The 19,164-nt window shown below is 36.8% G+C and overlaps 1 protein-coding gene across 2 annotated transcripts in view; it reads left to right on the top strand.

The window, feature by feature from the left end:
- Nucleotides 1-2,074: 2,074 nt before the first annotated feature.
- LDLRAD4 (low density lipoprotein receptor class A domain containing 4) overlaps nucleotides 2,075-19,164 on the top strand; it is a 232,451-nt gene continuing 215,361 nt past the window's right edge. The window contains exon 1 of one of the 2 annotated variants that reach the window (XM_033081841.1): nucleotides 2,075-2,205. The gene's annotated coding sequence lies outside the window, so the exon portion shown is untranslated. Of the gene's footprint in view, nucleotides 2,212-19,164 lie in introns of both variants that reach the window. The other variant, XM_033081848.1, reaches the window with a different exon arrangement.

Here is a 19,164-nt window from a genome sequence, read left to right as displayed (position 1 = left end):
TTTAATAATAACCTTTTTTCAGTAGAGGTTTGCTTTGCCTAACATGAACTTTTTCTGCTTTTTGTTGCGTTTTGTTCTACAAATCTCAGTGGACTGTAGTGAATAGTTGTTTCACATCTTCCCTCTTTTTCAATGATTGTCCAAATTCTGAAGGCAAAACACAAAGGGTCAGTGTTCTCTCTTGGACTTTATTATTGCTCCTCATCTCACTTTTGTCACTAAATGTAATAATTCCTATAATTTGTGTTCTCATATTTAATATTTCTCCTGTTGCCCTTAGGAATATATTTCCTTTCAATGTTAATCTTACTCAGAGAGGCTGTGATCACGACTTACTAATTTCTCTCTTCTTTTAATGTTCTCAAGAATGTCTTTCTTAACATTAGGTAGCAGATCTGGTATATTTTTTGCTGGTGTTAATTGCTGTGTAACCAAGTGCCCTTGAAAGTCAGTTATGTAAATGAGCAGCCTTGAGCTGGCCGTAAGAACGATGCTGGCTTGAGTTTTAATTTAATAACTGAGGAATTGGAACATAAAATGGTTCTTTAAATCTAAGATAGGATAGAGTAATATTCTTTATTAGACAAATTCTAATTGCATGAACTGTATCAGCAGTTTAACGGTGATCACTTTGCGTGCAGGTGAGCACTTTAAATGGTCATTGTTAGATGGTTATTGTTAGGGAAAAAAACCTTTCATTCAGTTGCCTTAGGTATTTTTAGTTGAGTATTCTGACAAAAATTACTGGTTTGTTGTGGCTTTAAAATAACAAGCTGAGTCTTTCTTGACATATATTCTTATCATTTGGTTTGGTTTTTTCCCCCTTCTTTATTAAGTTAGCAATTGTAAAAGTTACTGTAAAAGTTTCTTGTATTTTTCCTGGAGATATATCATACTTGAATCTCTTGGCTTATTAAAAAGTCTCTGAGTTCTGAACAATGGAGGGCATGTCTGTTTGGGTAAAGGTTATAATTTATCGTTGCACACAATATATGCAAAAACCAGTGGCTGCAAAGTTATTTGCAAAAACCAGTGGCTGCAAAGTTATTTGCAAATACAGGCTTGGCAAACCTCCTCTGGAATTCGGAAAGGGTTTTCCAGCTCAACTTAGTCATTTTTTCCCAAATGTCTTGGCATAACTGATCACTCAGGAGTGACATATGGTAGAAACATGCTCTAAGGGACAAGTCTCCCGGATGGCGCACAGCACCACACAAGATAGACAGATGGTGGCTTATTCAACCTTGGAAAAAGTTTAATCCTACATATTGGCATGTCGGCCTGGGTACTGAGAGAGAGGCACACACATGCCTGTGAAATCTGAGGCAAAGCTTTTGTGAGTTTGCTTCCTGTTACTGAAAGAGCTAGAAAGACTCAGCTGATACTATACCCAACGAGTATCTGCAAAATTGCAGGCTCAACATGCTGTCCTGAAAAAGTTATGTTCCCTAGAAAAGTGGAAACTCCAGAGGTAGCAGGTCAATGCAGAGAATAAAATTTGGTGAACTTATCACAGCTGTTTCTAGACTAAAACATGCTTATCCAACAAAGCTGCAGAGTACTTATTCACCAATAGCTGTTGATTAATTCAAGTGTCTAGTAGGAGAAAAGGGTATTTTATACTTTTCATGGTTTTAGTTCTGTTTCAGGAGTTGCTACTGGCTTTGTGAAGTGAATTAGCACTTCACATCAAAGAAAATGTAGCCTTTCTCTTCCATAGGTTCTAACAAAAAGTTATAAATTCCCTGATGGTAAATTTAAATGTATAGCCAAAAATGCAAACTGTATATTTGCAAGCTTTTTTGTTTTTTTTTTTTTTTTTTAATAAGGAGAGATGATCAAAACTTTCACTCTAATATCTTCATGTTTAAGACAGTGCAGAGAGAGAGACAAAATATTTGACATGGAAAAATAAATCTGCTATGAATTCTTTCTGGAAACCAACTAGTGATTGATTGATTGAACTTCTGGAGTCAGGGCTGTTTTCTGTAAGGATTTTGAAAATACTGACCCATTGAAAAGATAAAGGATTTCTTGCCAAAATTTTTTTCCCCCCACTTTCTTTTTCTTGTAGATCACACTCAATATTCACAACTAGAAGGAAAAGCAAGACTCTCCTGACTCTCTGGACTTCAAGGATATCATTATGTTGTATTGGATGAATTTAAACTAGACAAGACTTCTTTCTAAAACACTTTGAGAAAGGTAAATGTAAGTCAAACAAACTAATTTTTTTTTGAGTAGATGAATAATTTGGTCAAATGAATCCCATTCTAGTAACATTTCAACCATACTACACCACAGAATCATTGTTTTTTGGATACTTTGGATAGATACATATCTATATCTATATCTATTTATATACATATTTCTATGGCTAAGCCTTCCTAGTAATTTTTAGAAGTTAAAAGATTTTATTTTGTCAACCCTTGTAAATTTTGTGGAAATGTACTGGTTTCAAGCAATTCTCTTATATGAAAGAGGTAGGGAGGGAAGAGAAAGAGAAGAGAGATGCCCATGGTAGCCAACATATTAGTAATTACTTGTATGGGTGGGGAAGACCCAGTTAATGTTTCTACTCTGCCTAATGAGTAAAATTACTTGAAAATGAGATTCTACCTAGTGAACTGTAAAGTCAAATGACTCAAGGAGTACTGATTGACACATACATTTTAAAATATGGTGTGGTTTGGGGAGCTGTTGATAGAGAGATGAGTTCAATAACCCGTTGTTTAGGATATGCATTGAAGAAGTAAGAGATGTGAAATCCTTAATTCAGCTGAGGTTGCACTTGTATAATATAAATATCTGCTTATTTTTGGCCTAGTATAAACAAAGATTTGCTCTTCTTGTGGATATGAGTACACTTCAGGTATTTTTTTTGTCACCCTTTTCTTTCTTCTGCTGCATGTCATTGTAAGTAGGTAGCCAAGCCTGAGGACCCACAGAAATTGTTGCAGAACTACTGTGCCCTTTCCATTTTATCTTTTTCTATCTACTATAACTAATTACTATGGGACTTAGTAAATAAAAATTTTAATAAGTCTATTTTGTGCCCAAGTGCAGTCAGAAAAATGTGACAGACATCTATTATTCTCTGTCTAGACCCTATGGGAGTTTTTCACACACTTCACAGAAACAGTGAGTATTTTCGTGTCCCATGCAGCCCTCTGTGACAGAATCCTGCTTCAGTGTCAGGAAGCATGCCTGTGGGCCTTATAAACACCATGTATTTGTGAGAGAGAGCTACAGTCTGATGAGATGATTAAAATTCTGCAGATCCACAGCTGACACCTTTTTGACCCAGATCTGAAGTTCAGACTTGGAAATACTTCAGTCCCTTGAAATTTTAGGTCATGCTTCATAGAATTGCAGTTTTCATAATTTATAGGCTAAGCGTGATCGTATAATTGTTGAGTCGCTGAGCGTCAGTGTGTGTGAATCAGCCATCTGCTGTCAGGGCTGAGTCTTGTATCTCCCTGGCCAGTGACAGGGGAGGTCATTATACCATGATAAGACTCTGTCAGATGGGAATGGTTCAAGGTAACAACATGGCAGTGTCCAAAAAAAGTCACTTCTGCTTGCTGGTAGTAATGACATTTAGAGGACTGAGACGGAGGACGAAGAGTTTTAATAGAGGAATTGTGGAGATAGAGATGTGAAGGGTTTGCATGTTTGAGAGGAACAAAGCCTGGCTTTTGTAGCAGGGTTTTGAGTTATTTATGGAACCAAATGAGGAATAGAGAAGCTGTCTACACAGGAGAAAAGCAGACTTCAAGATCTGGAAGAAACTGCATTGAGTCCTTAGATCAAGGACCTAAGAGTAGTAAGGAAGCAGATACAAAATGCATGTGGTCTCGTTTTATTTTGTCTAGACTTGCATACCTTGTACACTTCCCAAGTGGAGAGTGATTTGGTATTTTGGAACTCGTACAAAGCTTCTGCATGTTTTGCTTCAACCAGTGAATGTCCTGGAAACCCAGCATTCCCTCAAGGTTAGATCCTTGTGTTAAACTTGCTGTAAAATTTGGGCAGGATGTGGGTTAGCACTAATGATGGGATCCCGTGCCATCTTGCTCTGCCAGGTCCTCTTTCTTTGCAGATGCAGTAATCAATACCAAAGAAAAGTAGTGCAGAAACTAAAAAAATTATTTTACAGGAAATAACTGATTCAAGCCATCGGAGACCAAAGACGATTGAGAAAAGCCAGACACATCTGTATGTGCAGCAGTGGGGATTTTACCAGTTCCTGCAAATTGCTGCTGGGCTGTTGAGGGCTCAAGTTAAGGTTGAGCTGAAATATTGAAAATTAGGACTAAGACATGTTGCTGCACACCTCATGGAATACATTTAGGCTTTATTAGCTGCAGCTGATTAAAAAATGTACTCTCGACAGGTGTAGCCAAACAGGAGGAAAGAATAATATAAAAATCCTCATTTATGCATTAATCCAGTGATAGGAAAATGTGAAGTTGTAATTGTGTTCTATACTTCCCTCCTACTTGTTGGGATAACTTTTTTTTAGATATTAATTTCTAAATTTAGTATTTAGTCTTCTTTCTTTCTCCTCCCCCCAAAAAAATCTCCTCAGACCCTGACCGTTTAAAAATAATACCATGCAGAATTGATGTAACTACCTGTAGGTTGTGATGTGCATTAGAGATGTGATGTACCTCTCTGAAATCTTAAAAGCAGGTAAAGCTGAAAATGGCTACGTTCACTTTATGCTGTCTATTCCCCTTTGTTCTCTCTCCCTCCCCCTTCTGCTTGTGCTCACTTGCTCTCTCTTTAGTATAACACAGTTGAACAGCAGTGAAGTGTAAAATGTGCTTTTGCCAAGGTCAGTTTCTTGTGATTACTCGCCTGTGGCAACTTATGCCAGTTGCAACAGACTGAGTCTCAGCAGTCCACAAAGTCACACTGGTGCTTATGCAGAGGACACCCAGTGTAGGTTACAGTAACCGTAGTGTGGAATAGCTCGGGATGCTGCTGAATTTTAGCTGCTTTATTTAACTCTTCCCATATAGCTTGTGCTTGCTTCAGTGGTTTAGAGTCTGTGCCATGAAACACTGGGTTGTCCTGGTTCTCTGGAGACCTTTGAGGAGGATTTTGGGTGGATTAAATTCTTCTTGTTAGAGGTTGTTTCTTTTCTTATACTGGATGGCTCAAATTTCAGAGTTCCTCATAAATTAAGAGAAGATAACTCTCTTGAGCTTCTCATCATGAACACATGCATCTTCTAAATATTATATTTTTTGTGATTGGCTTGCTTTTGGGGGAAGTCGTATCAAATACTGCCCTATTGACATTGACACAAGAGAAGTTGTTTATCTACCCAGCAAGAAGTACTATGGAAATTTTTAAGAGGTAGTTTTTAAGCAAGAATTTAAAAGATGAGACAGAGTCTTAAGTGTTGTGCATGCTCATAAGCATAGAATAATTTTTTTGTTTAGAAGATAAAAATAATTTTGACTCCTGAGAAAGGGGAATGAATGTGAGATTCCAGAACATTCACTTTAGTGATTTACCACTTCCACGTGGTCCCCAGTGGAAATAAAGGTAAGGGATATCTACTTTCATTCTCCTTTCTCATGTGTGAGCAAACATATCCCTTTATGGAAAAATGTTGTATTTAGAGCAGAAAAGCATGGACTTCCTGCATTGTTTGCCTATTTGTACTGTCAGCAATATATAGGATTTTGTTTTCATTCTGGAAATATTTACTTTTGGAAGAAGTATTTAACTCTTGAGCTGTGTGATAGTGATTTTGAGGTTACTTGTCTGTCAGTACTGAGTAGTAGCGAGGCAGTAATTAATCCTGATGGTTGACTGAAGGGCTAGAGCTGAACTTTGGTGACCTCAAGGAAATTCAAAATTTAATTGCTTAAAATTTATTATGCCTTTGATTAATTTTGAAAATATATGTTGCTGTATTCTCTCTCACATTTGCTTTGGAATGATTTCTGAGCCACAAGTAAAATAATGTCTCAACAATTCAGTCTTATCCCATAAACACCCTTACATAAAGCACACAGGAATATTCCTGTTGTGCTCAGTGAAACTCCCCACAAAACAAAGTGAAGTGCTTAATCCTGTGTTTTCAGTTTAGTCTTGCTTTCAGGTTTACAAGGAGTGTTTTTCATCAAGGAATATGTTACTTGTTGCTTTTTTGCCTACATGGAGGGTAGTTAAATTAGTATTTTATTTCAAGCCTGACATTTGCTTGTATGGTTTCCATAACTTATATGATTCCATTGGTAATCCAGCCCCTTCTCTTTGCTTTTAATAACATTTGTATTGGCTCAGCTCCTATGGAAGAATATGCTGTGTTTTGCGTTCAAGACTTTGTGAAGATTGATCTGTCTACTCCCCTTTAAGCTGGAAATTCATGGTAGGAATGAGTAGTGTTTTATGTGTGTGTGATGGGGTATATAGGCCTTGCAGTGATTAGTGTTGTCTTCTAATTGTTAGAGCAGCAGTGGAAATGAGTATTCCCTGCAGGAGGAAACAGCTGTACTAGAAGAAGCTGGTCTTCAGTCAGCTGAAAAATGAGCAAATGCCTGTTCTTGGGTGAGGTAATGCAGAGAAGTGGCATTGTCTGTGCTTACCAGAACCTGTCACATTAATTTCCTTTCATCTTAAGGAACTTGTGTAAAGGAAAGAACTCTTCAGGCACCAAAGTTTTTTTTGGAACATTCCCAATGACGTATGTCCCTGCAGTGGGCTGCTGCTGAATGCTCTGAGGATTTCCTCATCAGTACGTTCAGCATGAGCAGGCAGTTGACAATTGAGATGGAAGAAATCTTCACAAACTCCTGAACCCACTCAAATCTCCATGCTGAGCTCCTAACTGATGTTAAAAAATTCATTAGAACTTCCCTATTTCTCACATTCTCAGCTCCTGGATTCTGGATGATAACAGAAATGCATTGCTGCACACATTAAAGGTAGATGTCGTGGGGTTGGACACGTGACGTATTTCAGATTCCTTGAAATCTTGCAAGATTTGCAACCTAATTTTTCTTTTAACTTATGGATAGAGATCTGAAAGCTTGTTAAGGGATTTGCTCATACAGTTCCTACTAGTTTTAAAGGGAGTTCTCCAAGTCAGTGTCCTGGTAAATTTGAAAACATTTACTGAGCTAAGACAGATGTTCTGGAAATAAACATTTGACATATGGATAGAATCTTACTTTTATAATGGTCTTGCAGCTTGTGAGTACCACAAGGGTTTTCCCTTTCTGAAGGCAGTCACTACACTCTTGTAGAGGTAGAGGAGTGCCTGCTAGGGAAATGAGCAGTGAATTTGTGTTGTGCAGCAAAACATTTCCTTTTCCTTTTTTTTTTCTTTTTTTTCTTTTTTTTTTTTTTTTTTTTAGCTTAGTATTTCTCCTGTTTTTCTTGGCAATAGTAGCAGTATCTCATATCATAAGTGTTCTGTTCACATTCCAGGGAGTATTTGAGGACTAGGAGCCAGGTAAAGAGGAGTCAATAAATTTAGACAGAGAAAACATTCTCAAGTTCTTTGTAAAAAGACATTTATTCTAAATAAAGGTCTGTGTTAATCGGAGGGAGCAGTAACTCTGTAGCAGTTATCACACACATGTCCTTGGAAGACAAAGGAGAGACTGGTAGATAAATCATGGGGGTTTCATTGTTTCCCCTTTTAATGGCAAGTTTAAGTTTCTAACAGTTTATAGTAAATGTCAGTTTTGCATTTCAGTTATGATAAGACAACATGATTCTTACAGTTTGCTTCATCAGATGGGCAAAATTCAGTGATTAGAATGTAGGATTAGGAGGCAGGGTCTCTGACAGTTTGTTGCTTATGGCTTTGACACCTGAATAACTGCATGGGCTGGGACAGTCTATAACACGACTTTAGCATCCCCAGGGGAAATACTGACTATAATTTCCTGCCTCATGGGTGCATATGAAGATTAACCTCATGGAATGAGGAAAGTATTTATTAATAGATGATAGTTATTGATATGTCACCTACTTGTTCATAGCAATGACATTGCTAATATATTATTCCTGAGGGGAATGTAAATGAGCACATAAGCCAAAAAGACATTCATTCAAGTAATTTTCATCATCCTATTCAAAAGCATGTGTATTCAGTAGTGGCCATGTTAGTACTTACTGTTTGGGTGATTTAAAAATACTAAAGAAAAAAATGCTGTGAAATGCGAAGGGAGAACTCAAGGTCGAGTTCACTTATTCTGTCTTCACATCACAGTGACTGGAGTGCCTTTGATAATCTTCCTTTAAAGGCCTGACAGTACAGGGAAAGCAGCATACACTTAAATTCAGCTACATTTTAGAAGTTTAGTCTTGTTGCATATTTTCTGCAGTACAGGTATTTTGTATGAGTAAATTGTGAAATGTCCAATAGCAGCACAGCTTTTACTTTTATTTATTTCTCACATTTTTCATAGCTGAGGTTAAAGATAAAAAAAAATTGTGCCAGTCTGTTTCCAGTGTCAGAGCTGTCATTTGGACTGCCATGAACATGTGGGAAAATGAAAATTACTTTATATTTCTTTCAGTGGTCAGCTTTAAGGATGTGAGTCAACAGCAAGGTCATACAGGGTTTTGAAAGAGGGTTTTTATAGATCCTTTCTCTATATTATTACCTCCTTAATGAAAAAGGCTCCCCAGTCTTTAATTTTTGTTTCTTTATTGGTTTAAACTTGTGTATATATTCTACTATACTTTAAATATTAAAAACATTCTTGTCATAAATTTAGACCTTTGGGCCTAAAATGAAATTACTACACAAAACCTCTGTTTTTGGTTGTGGGTTGAAAGAAAGACATGAGATAAATATGCAGTGCAGAGGAGAGGGAATGCCCTTGAAAACCCAATTTGCTACAAAAGCTGTGGCCCAGAGGTAATGTTGACATAGTGCTTAGTATCTGATCTGTTGTCTGAAAGAAGTGGTGGTGCTTCTTGTTCCTCTTGGTTCCTCTGCCATCGTCTCATTGGACTCGCCTCCTTTTTTTAGTGCTGTAGTCCACTTTACCCAAATATTACATTTGGAAAAAAAAAGGGCAAATTAAGAAGCTTTAGTGAATCTCATCCGCTTTGATAAATTTGATGCTGGCAATGACTTGAGTTGAGCCACATTGATCTTCTGTTGTGGTTTCAGTCAGAAAAGTCCCATTCCCTTTGCCCCAGTGGTGGGGACACAGCTTGTGCCCTGCAGCTGTGTAGAAGACAACTCAGGAATGTGGCCCTGCTCACTCAGCATCCTCTGCAAGATTTCACTGCCTGCAGGAGCTACTGAAGGTTACTGGTCATGGCTTCAAACCCTTGTGGTGAGCACACATAACAGAAATGTTCAGAATGAAAAGACACAGTGAATTTGTTATGTTTTTCTATGAGAGTTTGAATTTCTGTCTGATGTTATTGATGGAGCTTTTGCTCTCTCAAGATTTAAACCCGAAGCAATGACTTATGAATCATACTTTGTGTCCCACTTACAGACTAGCTTGACTCACCAGTGATTTTTCTTCTGGCATGATTTGGGGGGTATACCAGTTATTTTTTTCATATGTAGTTTTTAATTATTATTGGCTATGGGATAAAGATAGAGATGAAAGCAGTCCAGCTAAACACCTGATTTTATTTAGGTCTGTGCTTCTAAAGAGTCACGTCATACAATAAATTGTTGTATGATTGCTTAAGAGAGACAGGGGGACATGGCTTTCTGATTCTGATAATATCAAACAAGTAACAAGTGAGTACTAAGAGCTCATTATTATGCTCATAATTTCTTTGATCTATTATTTTCCAGAAGTATAAGAAATTAAAAAAAAAAGAAAAAGTACATCTCATGTCTGGAAACTATCTTGTGCAAGTAAAGCCCGAAACACAGAGCTTCTGATTTTTGGATTTTCTTTAAGCTACTGATGATCTCATGATAATATACATTTGTACACAAATTACACTGGTCATGTAACTTCTGCCATTCTTAATAATCCTTCTTTTATTGGGTAATACTATTTTTAGTGTTACGTTCATCTTGTAATATAATCAGATGCACAATACTTTTAGTGCTTGTTTTGTGGGAACTTGGAAAATAGAACTCAATTTCTGTAGTGTTTTCTAAGTTACAAATTTATAATAATCTAGAATTAACACATTGAAACATTATAAGGATATTCTCCCTTACTAAGAACAACCATATAGTTTTTTCTCTATTAAATTGGTTTGTACTTACTTTTTTCCTATAACCAGCATCTAAATACTCTTAATGTCTTTTGTAGAAGCTATAAAAGCTTTTAGTTAGGGTTCTCAAAGCCTTTTGGTTTTATTTGCATGCATTTGTAAGCGTCGGTGACATACAAACAGTAAATTGTTTAATCTGTTCAATATTCTCTAATCTCTCCTCCTCACTATACATTCATTGTCAGAACTTGACTCAAGGGATTTGTTTCATGCAGCATAGCACTTTTTCACCAAATTATCTGTAAGATGAAGCTATACAAGGCATTCCCTTAAGAAATTAAAGTATGTATTTTTCTGCTGTATAAGAAGATTCAAAAAACCTATCTTCCCTGCATGCCCAATCAGTAGGTGCTTTATCCTTTAACTGAAGTGAAATTCTGAAGTGAAATATCTTTAACTGATGGTTTAAAAGTTGTTGGAGCAACTAGAGAAGACAGAAATGTGACAGATGTGTAGGAAATCCACATGCACAGGTTGTGGGCAAATGAATATATAATAGATAAGAAGCACAGATTTTCTCTGCAGGTATGTGAGAATCCAGACTCTTCTGCATCCTGTTGGCACATGGTCATTCATCTATGGGGAATGAAATCCATGTGGCTAAATCAGACTTCTTAAATTATTGGCATTAGTTTGAGCCAAATATTTCTTTTGCATTACACAACGAATGGGAAAACTTTCCTGCCAAGGAAGGAACAGAATTGAGTGATAAATGTGACAGTAATATTTATTATGGAGCTTTTCACTGTCATGTAATCTACTCTGATCTGACCAACTCATAATTGCAGGTAACTTTTTCCTCTTTTCACACTGACCAAGCGGCCATCCTTAATTCAAAAAGTAAAGAAAAACTTGCTCTCGAATTCCCCATTTCAGTTCTCTGCTGCAGGCATCCAGTTTTGTTGATAATGATCTAATCTGTTGCATAACCAGAGAATACCGAGCCTGCTGCCATAGCCTGCTTCTTTCTTGGCACTGTTGGAAGGCTTCAAAGAGAGACTGTGTGTGTGAGGCGACTGCTCTACCAGCAAGACCAAGGGGATCAAAGCCTACGTTTAGAAATGGAAAACAACAGAAAGAGAAGTGCTTACCACACAGTTGCAATCCTGAAACTGAAACCAGTCTCCCAGGAATGAACTATTTTGGAGCTGTGGACAATTTATTACAAATCGTACAGAGCATTTTTAAGGATTTTTAAGGAAAATTCACCAAGTTTTTATTTTGTAGTTTCTTGGTATGGGGGAGACTATTGTTCAAAAAATGGATGTATTGACAATTATATCAGTTTAATTGATTTTGCATGATTTTATGCTGCATCATGTTTTCTTCCTGGCTCCGCTAATGTTTTCAATTAGGAAGTTTTCAAATTAAATCAGTTGCAAAAATTACTTCAAGAAAAAATAGGCAAGTTGCTGTCCTGGTTTCAGCTAGGGTAGAGAAATCCTTTGAAGGTTGGATAGTTGTTTCAAGATTGTATTTCATGATCTTGGGAAAAATACAGTGGTCTGTGGTGTGGGTTTTTTCTTTTGCTTTGTTTTCAATTTCATAATAAATGGAAAGAATTTTTCTCCACATTATCCCCCAACATTTAGGGTGAAAATTCCTGATTGTTCTGGAGATGTATAATTTATGAACATCTAATTTATTTTTCAGTGATATTAATGAATCAAGATTGTTATTCCTTGTATTTAAAGTACAGGGTCAGATGTTACTTTATTTTCACTTGCAATTCTGAATATTTGTCTTCAATTCCATATGAAAATGTTCATATTTACCTATGCTAATTTAATAAGCCCTTGGAAATGTAGGAATCTGAGCCATATGTTATTAGGGAAACTTGCTGTAACGTACAAAATGTTAAGTAAAAAGAAACCATGAGACTTTCAGAGTGCCGACTTAATGGAGTGTTCTTGGCTACAGTTCATTTGTCCCTATCATTTACTATGCTTTTTATTATGGCTTTTATGGTCGGGCAAATGACAGTAACAGGTTTTTTTTTCATGCTCATCACCTCCCCACAGAAGGAGGCAAAGGCAGGTTGGAGGTGCAGTAAGCTTACTCTGCCTGCTGTCCTTGTCACTGTGGAGTCCCCTGTAGGATGTGCCAGGTTAATGGTAGTGGCTGTGCCTCTTATTGCCGTGGTGGCCCGGTGACTGGCATGTGTATGGTGTTTCTTTTATGCTGTGAATCCTAAGAAAAGCCTCAAAGCACAATGTGATCACTCTGGATAGAGGTGCACTTTATCAGGGTGCAACGCTTTAGTGCCTGAAACTGCGCACATAAATCTTTGAAATATCATTCAACTAGAATTTTGGTCTCCAGTGTTAGAAACAGTCCCCTCTACTTTAAAAGCAGATTCCTTACTATGTATATTTGCAGAAATTTAGGTTCTGGTGATACCTTGTCCTGATGCTTACAGGAGGCAGTCTTAGTTGTGACAACAGCTGCTTCCTTGGACTTCCTTGCTCTCCGTGGTGGTGTACGTTTCTTCAGGGGTTCTTCCTTGTGGGGTGGGAAAGAAGGAATGGTTGATCAGATTTTTAGGACATTTTTTAGGACCCTTTTAGGGGTATTTTAGCTGTATTTTAAAGAATATGAGCAATCTGGATCTTTTGAAAGGTGTGTGAGATGTATTTAGAAATTACCCTGAGGGTCACAGAAGGTGTCTTCTTTATCCAAAACTACCCCAGACCTTTTCTTGGAAAACACCAGTCTTTGAAATTTTTCTAATAAAATCTGTTTATTAACAAGGACTAAACAAAATATTTTTCTCTCTTCCTTTGTGAAACAACGGAGTTGTTCTGACTGAAATTAAAATACCTTAAAAATTAAGACAAGACAGAGACTTGGCATGAAAAAAATACAGACCAATTTTTAAAGGTAAGCGATTTTAAGGGATGAACACTTCTCTGATCCCTAATTATAATGCAGAGAGTCAGCTGCATTGATCCTACCTCTTGCTGGAGAAGCACTACCACCAATTTACTAATTGCCATAATAATGTTACTTGCTACGTGTTAAATAGCTGTTTAATCTTTTGTTATATTTTTTTCTGTCATTCCTTACTAGAAAAATAGATCAGCAGCAGAGAAATTGTATATGCTTAGAGGACCCTCCTTTTGTCCTCTTTTTTGGGTCATTGAAAGCTCTTGCTTTTGAGAGGCTTTTGTACTTTGTTTTTATGTTGAGGGTATTTTTGACAGGGAGTCAATGCTCAGATTGCAGTTTTAGTTACTATGGAGAAGCTTTCCCACAGAAAAGCTTATGCTCTATTTTCTGAACACTGAATTTGACCAACTTCCTCTTAACTTGCAGTTCTGAAGTTCATTTTGTACCAGTTTTCTTTAGACTGAAAATTCTTTTGGCTCAGGCATACTTCCTCTTAGGCTTTGCAATCTGTAGTGTCCTAATGGAAAAAGGAAAAGATGAGGACTGGGACAAAAGAGGAATATATCCTGAAAGGCTGCATATGAGAAGGGAAATGAATGTAGCTGTAGTCTGATTGTAGGGTTTTGTTGAAAGAGAGCTATGGCATGGCTGTCTTGGAAGTGAGTTTATTGGAGATTTCTAGTAAATTCTGATATCTGTATGTTGATTTCTCCACTTGAGCATATGGTTTCCTTACACAAGGTGCTTGATTTTTGGGGTTTCCTTTTTATGTTGTGCAGCAGGTAAGAGTTGTTTAAGTTAAAGTTTGTTTCCCTGGGAAAAACTTCCTGGTTCTTGGCTGAATGGCAGCAACACATGTACTTGGGTTCATATCCAGTTGTGGGGGGTTTTTGGTATTTCCTGTAGTTTTTCTTTGTGTCTGCTATACTGAATACTGTTTGAAGAGGTAGTTACATCAAAGTGGTAGAAAAACCATATGAAGCTGAGAACTTGATCCAGAAATAGATTGTGAAAGGTTCTGAAAGCATTTTATTTTCACCTGCTCTGTCAGCGTCTTTGCTGAATGGACACTTACTCTTAAGCCCACTGTTCTCAGCCTGGTTAGATTGTATTTTTTTATATTTTTGCAATTTTTTTCACCTCCTCCAGCAACAGGAAGGCATTACTGTTGCCTTTGAAAGGCCCAAGGGTTTGATAAAATTGTGCTGCAGTGCGGGCTTTCCTCCTGATCCTGTGCAGTCACTGTGATGTGAAGGGTAGGAACCTTTTTCTCTTAATCCTTTTATTTCTTTCAAATCACCCATTAAATATCTGAGAAAAAGCAGGTTGTTGGGGAAGAAACTTTTCTACATAATAAGAAAAGTTGGAGAAGAGATTCAGAGGGGCAGCAACTTTCTGGGTTATGCCTAGAGGATTATTCAGAATGGACTTCAGAATATAGGGCTCAACTTCAACATCTTTTCCAATTCCTAACTAAACTAAAGACAGATCAGTTTCTCACCAATTATCTGTAAATGCAGAGGCATTTTAAGGGCATTTTCACTGGCTGTTGTCAGAGTCTAAGATATAAGTAATATTTTCTAGTTCCATTTTTTTCAAGGTGCTATATCGGATGAGGAAGGAGTGGATCCTCTATAAAGGGTCTTAAGGTTTCAAACATTGGAAGAATAGCAATAGTATCTGATAACCCATTAGGAAAGAGAGACATAAGAACTTCAGATCACACTGCAGCTAATCTTCAAAGATTGGGATTAGAACCAAGGTGGTTTATCCGTCTCCTCTTTTTCCCATCTGTGTAAATGCAGATATATTTTTATTCTGGAATTTCAATATGAAGTCCTTAAATTAAATCTGAAGTTCTTAAACTACAAAGAAATTGTTTCCTGAACAGATGACAGAGTAATCCTGAAGAGTGCTGGGTTTTACTTCCTCTTCCTCTCTTTTGTGGCTCTGTCTCATTGAGATTTGCAAGAAAAAGCTCATGAACTCTTCCAGCGGATAAAGGCTGAAGCTTCTTGTGTATAATCACAAGCAGGCTGACAGAGACACTTTATCAAAGTGACAGTTAATTGTGTACAGAAGATTAGTGATAGACAGGAAAGATTTTGTTGTGAAGTCTTTCCCAAATCATGAACGTTTTCAGTTGTGTGACCTTTTCCAGTTAAATTAGTGTAAATCTTAAAAGCTCAGGACATCGTGATTACAGAAGACAAATGCTGCTCAGCTGCATTGCAGAGTTTAGCTCCTGAATTTGGTATGAGGTATGATCTTCCCTGTTGGATTGCAAAACTGAAATTGGCTCTTAATGAAGGATCATCTTGAAAAATCCAATTGACATCCATGTTTCTAGTATCAACCATACCTCTTGTGGTTTTGCTACAGCTGTTAGCTTGTATATTTTTGTGTAAAGGTCTTAGATGCATCACTTCTATTAAAGTTTGTAAAGAAAACAGTGGTTTGAGTATGCGAGGCTGAAAAACACATTTCCTGCATTTTTCCCAGCAAATTGCAGGCTCTCTTGAATATTTGGTCCTCAGATAATCCATATGAAAATGTGAACTCTTCATATCATACGCATTTCTCAGTTTGGTTCTGGGGAGAGGAAAAGCAGCAGGGACAAAATACTGAAGATTCATGATGTCATAAAGCTTAACTAATTCACTGTGTTTTGTTGTCATTTAGTAACTTCTGACAATGTTTGTGTAGTTTTTGTTCTTTGGGAATGCAGTTTATTTGCTTATAAAGCAATGGCTCTATAATATTTACAGATGGACCATGATAACTTGGGGTGTTCCAGTCTCCTCCTCTCAAGTCTTTACTGAAAGTGTGTGTTAGAGTACTGCAGCCAGATTGTCTCTCCCACATAATGATAATTTCTGTTTTCTTTCCAAAATTCTGGACATGATGGTGGTTTTGTTGTTTCTAGTAAGCATTTGAATATCTACTGTCTTAATTGATGCAAGTTTTAGGTCAAATCTTAATATAAAAGCTTAGAAAATATAGATAAGCACAGTTTCTGCATGTATTATTATTGCTTCTTAAATGTTGTTTTTATAGTTTATCAGAATTATGGAGATTATTCTGATGGAAAAAGTATTAGGACTTTAACTGGTTTAGAAATATGTGCATGTATTTGTATCACATTCATTGAATCAGAAGAAGAGGCATCACTAGCCGTTTTAGAAGAAGCTATTGCTATTTAATACTGGTTTTATATTTATTATGCAAATGACTGTGTATAAACCTTAATTTACTTGCCTTAAGTGCTAAGAAAATAACATTTTTAGGTAGCATTTTAATTTAGTTGCTCCATTCTGTACTTACAAAAGGGTTAGCTGTGGGAATGTGTTTTATAGAGTTTTTTTTTTAATGACTTGGCATTGTGTAGTTGAATAAATAATTTGCATTTGAAATGTGAAAAAGTCAGAACCACTTAGACTCCTTCACTCTTGCAAGCTGGTCAGCCTTTTTGTCTAAGCTAGTTCAGAAGCACGTGTTTGCACACATGTGAGGAAAGCCAATATCCAAAACATGACAAAAGGAAGGATTTCTTACATAAATACCCAGTGGTCCACAGTGGGTCAGCAGTGTCACAGAGCAGTGAGATTTTTGAGGTTTAACAGGCGAATCTTACAAAGACTTCAGTTAAAAAAAATAGCTTTAAATATTAAAGAATAGTAAATCTTTCCTGTTTACCTTTAATTTTGATCTAATTTTACAGCTCCTCAACCATACAGTCAATAGAGTGATGAGACTTGTCAGAGATCTTCCACATAGCCTGAATGTTAGGCATGATGGCATCTTCTCCAGGAATGCTGAGAAGTCTCCCAGATGTAGATGGGTAGAGGTATTGACAGGACTTAGACCCTCACTGCCTACACATGAAAAACAACTTTGTTGTGGCATTTATGATGTTTAGCAACATAAATGTTTAGTTATGGCAGATGTATATTAGAGACAACCAAAGCTTTCTGGTATTCCCGTACAACTTGGCACACGGATCAGGGAAGTTCTGTTTTGAACTTCAGTACAAAATGGAAATTCTGTAGCTGGCAAATATTTCCAGCCATAGATCTGCACCTAGTGTGCTTTTACCAATTTATTATTGCCTCATGAACTAGTTGTTTCTTTTACCTGCTTTAGGTTTTATTTTATTTGGTGATGTGACTTTGTTAAGACCTCATGACTTTGATCTCCTTTCTAAGGAAAATTCACAGGACCTGGTATTTTGGCTTCAATTTTTTTTAAAAATGCGGTGCTCTTTGTAGCAGAGCACAGCTTGACTGACGACAGCCTAATGATAGAAAAATTTGCTTTGAAATGGGGTTTGGTTTAAAGCAGGAAGGACTGATGTGGTCTTGTAAGGGAAACATGATGAGGGAGCAGGGAATATTTCTCCTGTGTTATTAGGAGACCTTATGCTTTCCCTAATTTTTCTTGGTTTTATCTTTGTGTTTTCCTCTGTATTACTGAGTGTTCAGAGTTCTGTATTACTAAGTTCATAGTGGTGGTTTTGTGTTCAATTCTGTTCAATGCATATTCATCAGCATTTTTTGTTATTTGGAAGAAATTGCAGTCTTACAGAACTGAAAAATGTAATTTGAGATTTTTCTGAACTTGGAACTTTTCCTCATTGTTAATAGTTGTTTTAATTTTTGGGCAGCTCATCAGTTGAATGTGTTTGTATGAACGCTGTGTATCATCCATGCCTCATATGTGCTGCTGTGTGGATCATGTTCTCCTCCCTAACAAACAAGAGACATCATTGGAATAGGAAATACTAACATTAATGCCAATTACTTCAAAAATGCCGAGAGTTTTCATTGGAAGAGACACAGAATCTTGTGCTTCAAGGCTTAGCAAACGCCTAAGATCAGTGAAATGGGGAAAGTTTTTATACGTGTGCAGATTGATGTGCCTTGATTTGTTTCTGAAACATACAGCTATGGCTGTTGTCTGAAGTTACTTGATTTAATAAAACCTTCTAGTAATGAAGTGTCTAGTACAGCAGGATCTAAAGAATCCTGAAGGATTGAATATGGCAGTTGCTCTGTTTTTATGATATTACCCTTTGCCCTCTTGTTTATCACCTATGTAATTGATTACATTTTCAGTGATATTAAATTATTATTGCAGGCTTTGGCTTAAGATGCAAATTAAACTTTTGATAAAATCTTCATTGATCTCAGGTGATGTATGAATTTCAGTCAAAGTATATGAAAGTAATATTTAAAAATGCCGTTTCTGTAATGTAGTGGTGACTACCCAGGCAATTTTGCTGCCCTTCTGGTGATTGGAGAAGCAAGGTTTTCTTCCCTTGGTATGCAATAAAACTTGTAAGATGCATGGAGAGCATTATAGCTTAAATAAGGAATAACTGTGGAACTGTAATTAAATACAAATTGCAGTGCTAAAGCGCACTCAACAAATTGTCACTTGATAGAGTTTTCATGGTTGTGAGGAGGCTCTTTTAGATGTAGGTAAATTTGAATGCTCTTGCTTTAATTTTGCACTTCTGTTATAAAAACTTACTCTGTTACCAGCTTTCTAGTTCTTATTTGTGCTTTAGACTTACTTAGACTTTCTTTTTCAAAAGAAAGGTGGGTTTTTTTCTCCTTAATGTAAAACTCAGAGAAACTCTTGCTCATGTGTTTTACTGTTTCTTAAATGAAGCCTTGGCCATCAGGGCATGACTTTTTCTTTATTAAACTGCAGCTGCTGGGCAGTTCTTGGGGGCTCACTGAGCTTGTGCTCACTGGTGAAGTGTTCCAGGCTGTAATAGCAACCTTTGCCATGCACTGACAGCGTGTGATATAAACAATATCTATAAAAAACTGATACTGAGGAACAACCTTGGAAGATGAAGAACTTGTGTTTCAGCATAAGATCTTTGTTCTAAAATTTCTAATTATAATGTTGAGGACTAACTTAAAGAGAGAGGAAGAGAGATACACTTAAAATACAGGACTTAAAAAGAAATTTAATACAATGTTTTTGGTTTAGTTTCATTTAACTTTGCAGTTGCTGACTTATAATCAG

Source organism: Catharus ustulatus, chromosome 1, assembly GCF_009819885.2.
Source record: "Catharus ustulatus isolate bCatUst1 chromosome 1, bCatUst1.pri.v2, whole genome shotgun sequence".
Classification (NCBI taxonomy): Eukaryota; Metazoa; Chordata; class Aves; order Passeriformes; family Turdidae; genus Catharus; species Catharus ustulatus.
Note: the sequence above shows the minus strand (reverse complement) of the source record. Positions and strands in the feature narration are given on the sequence as shown.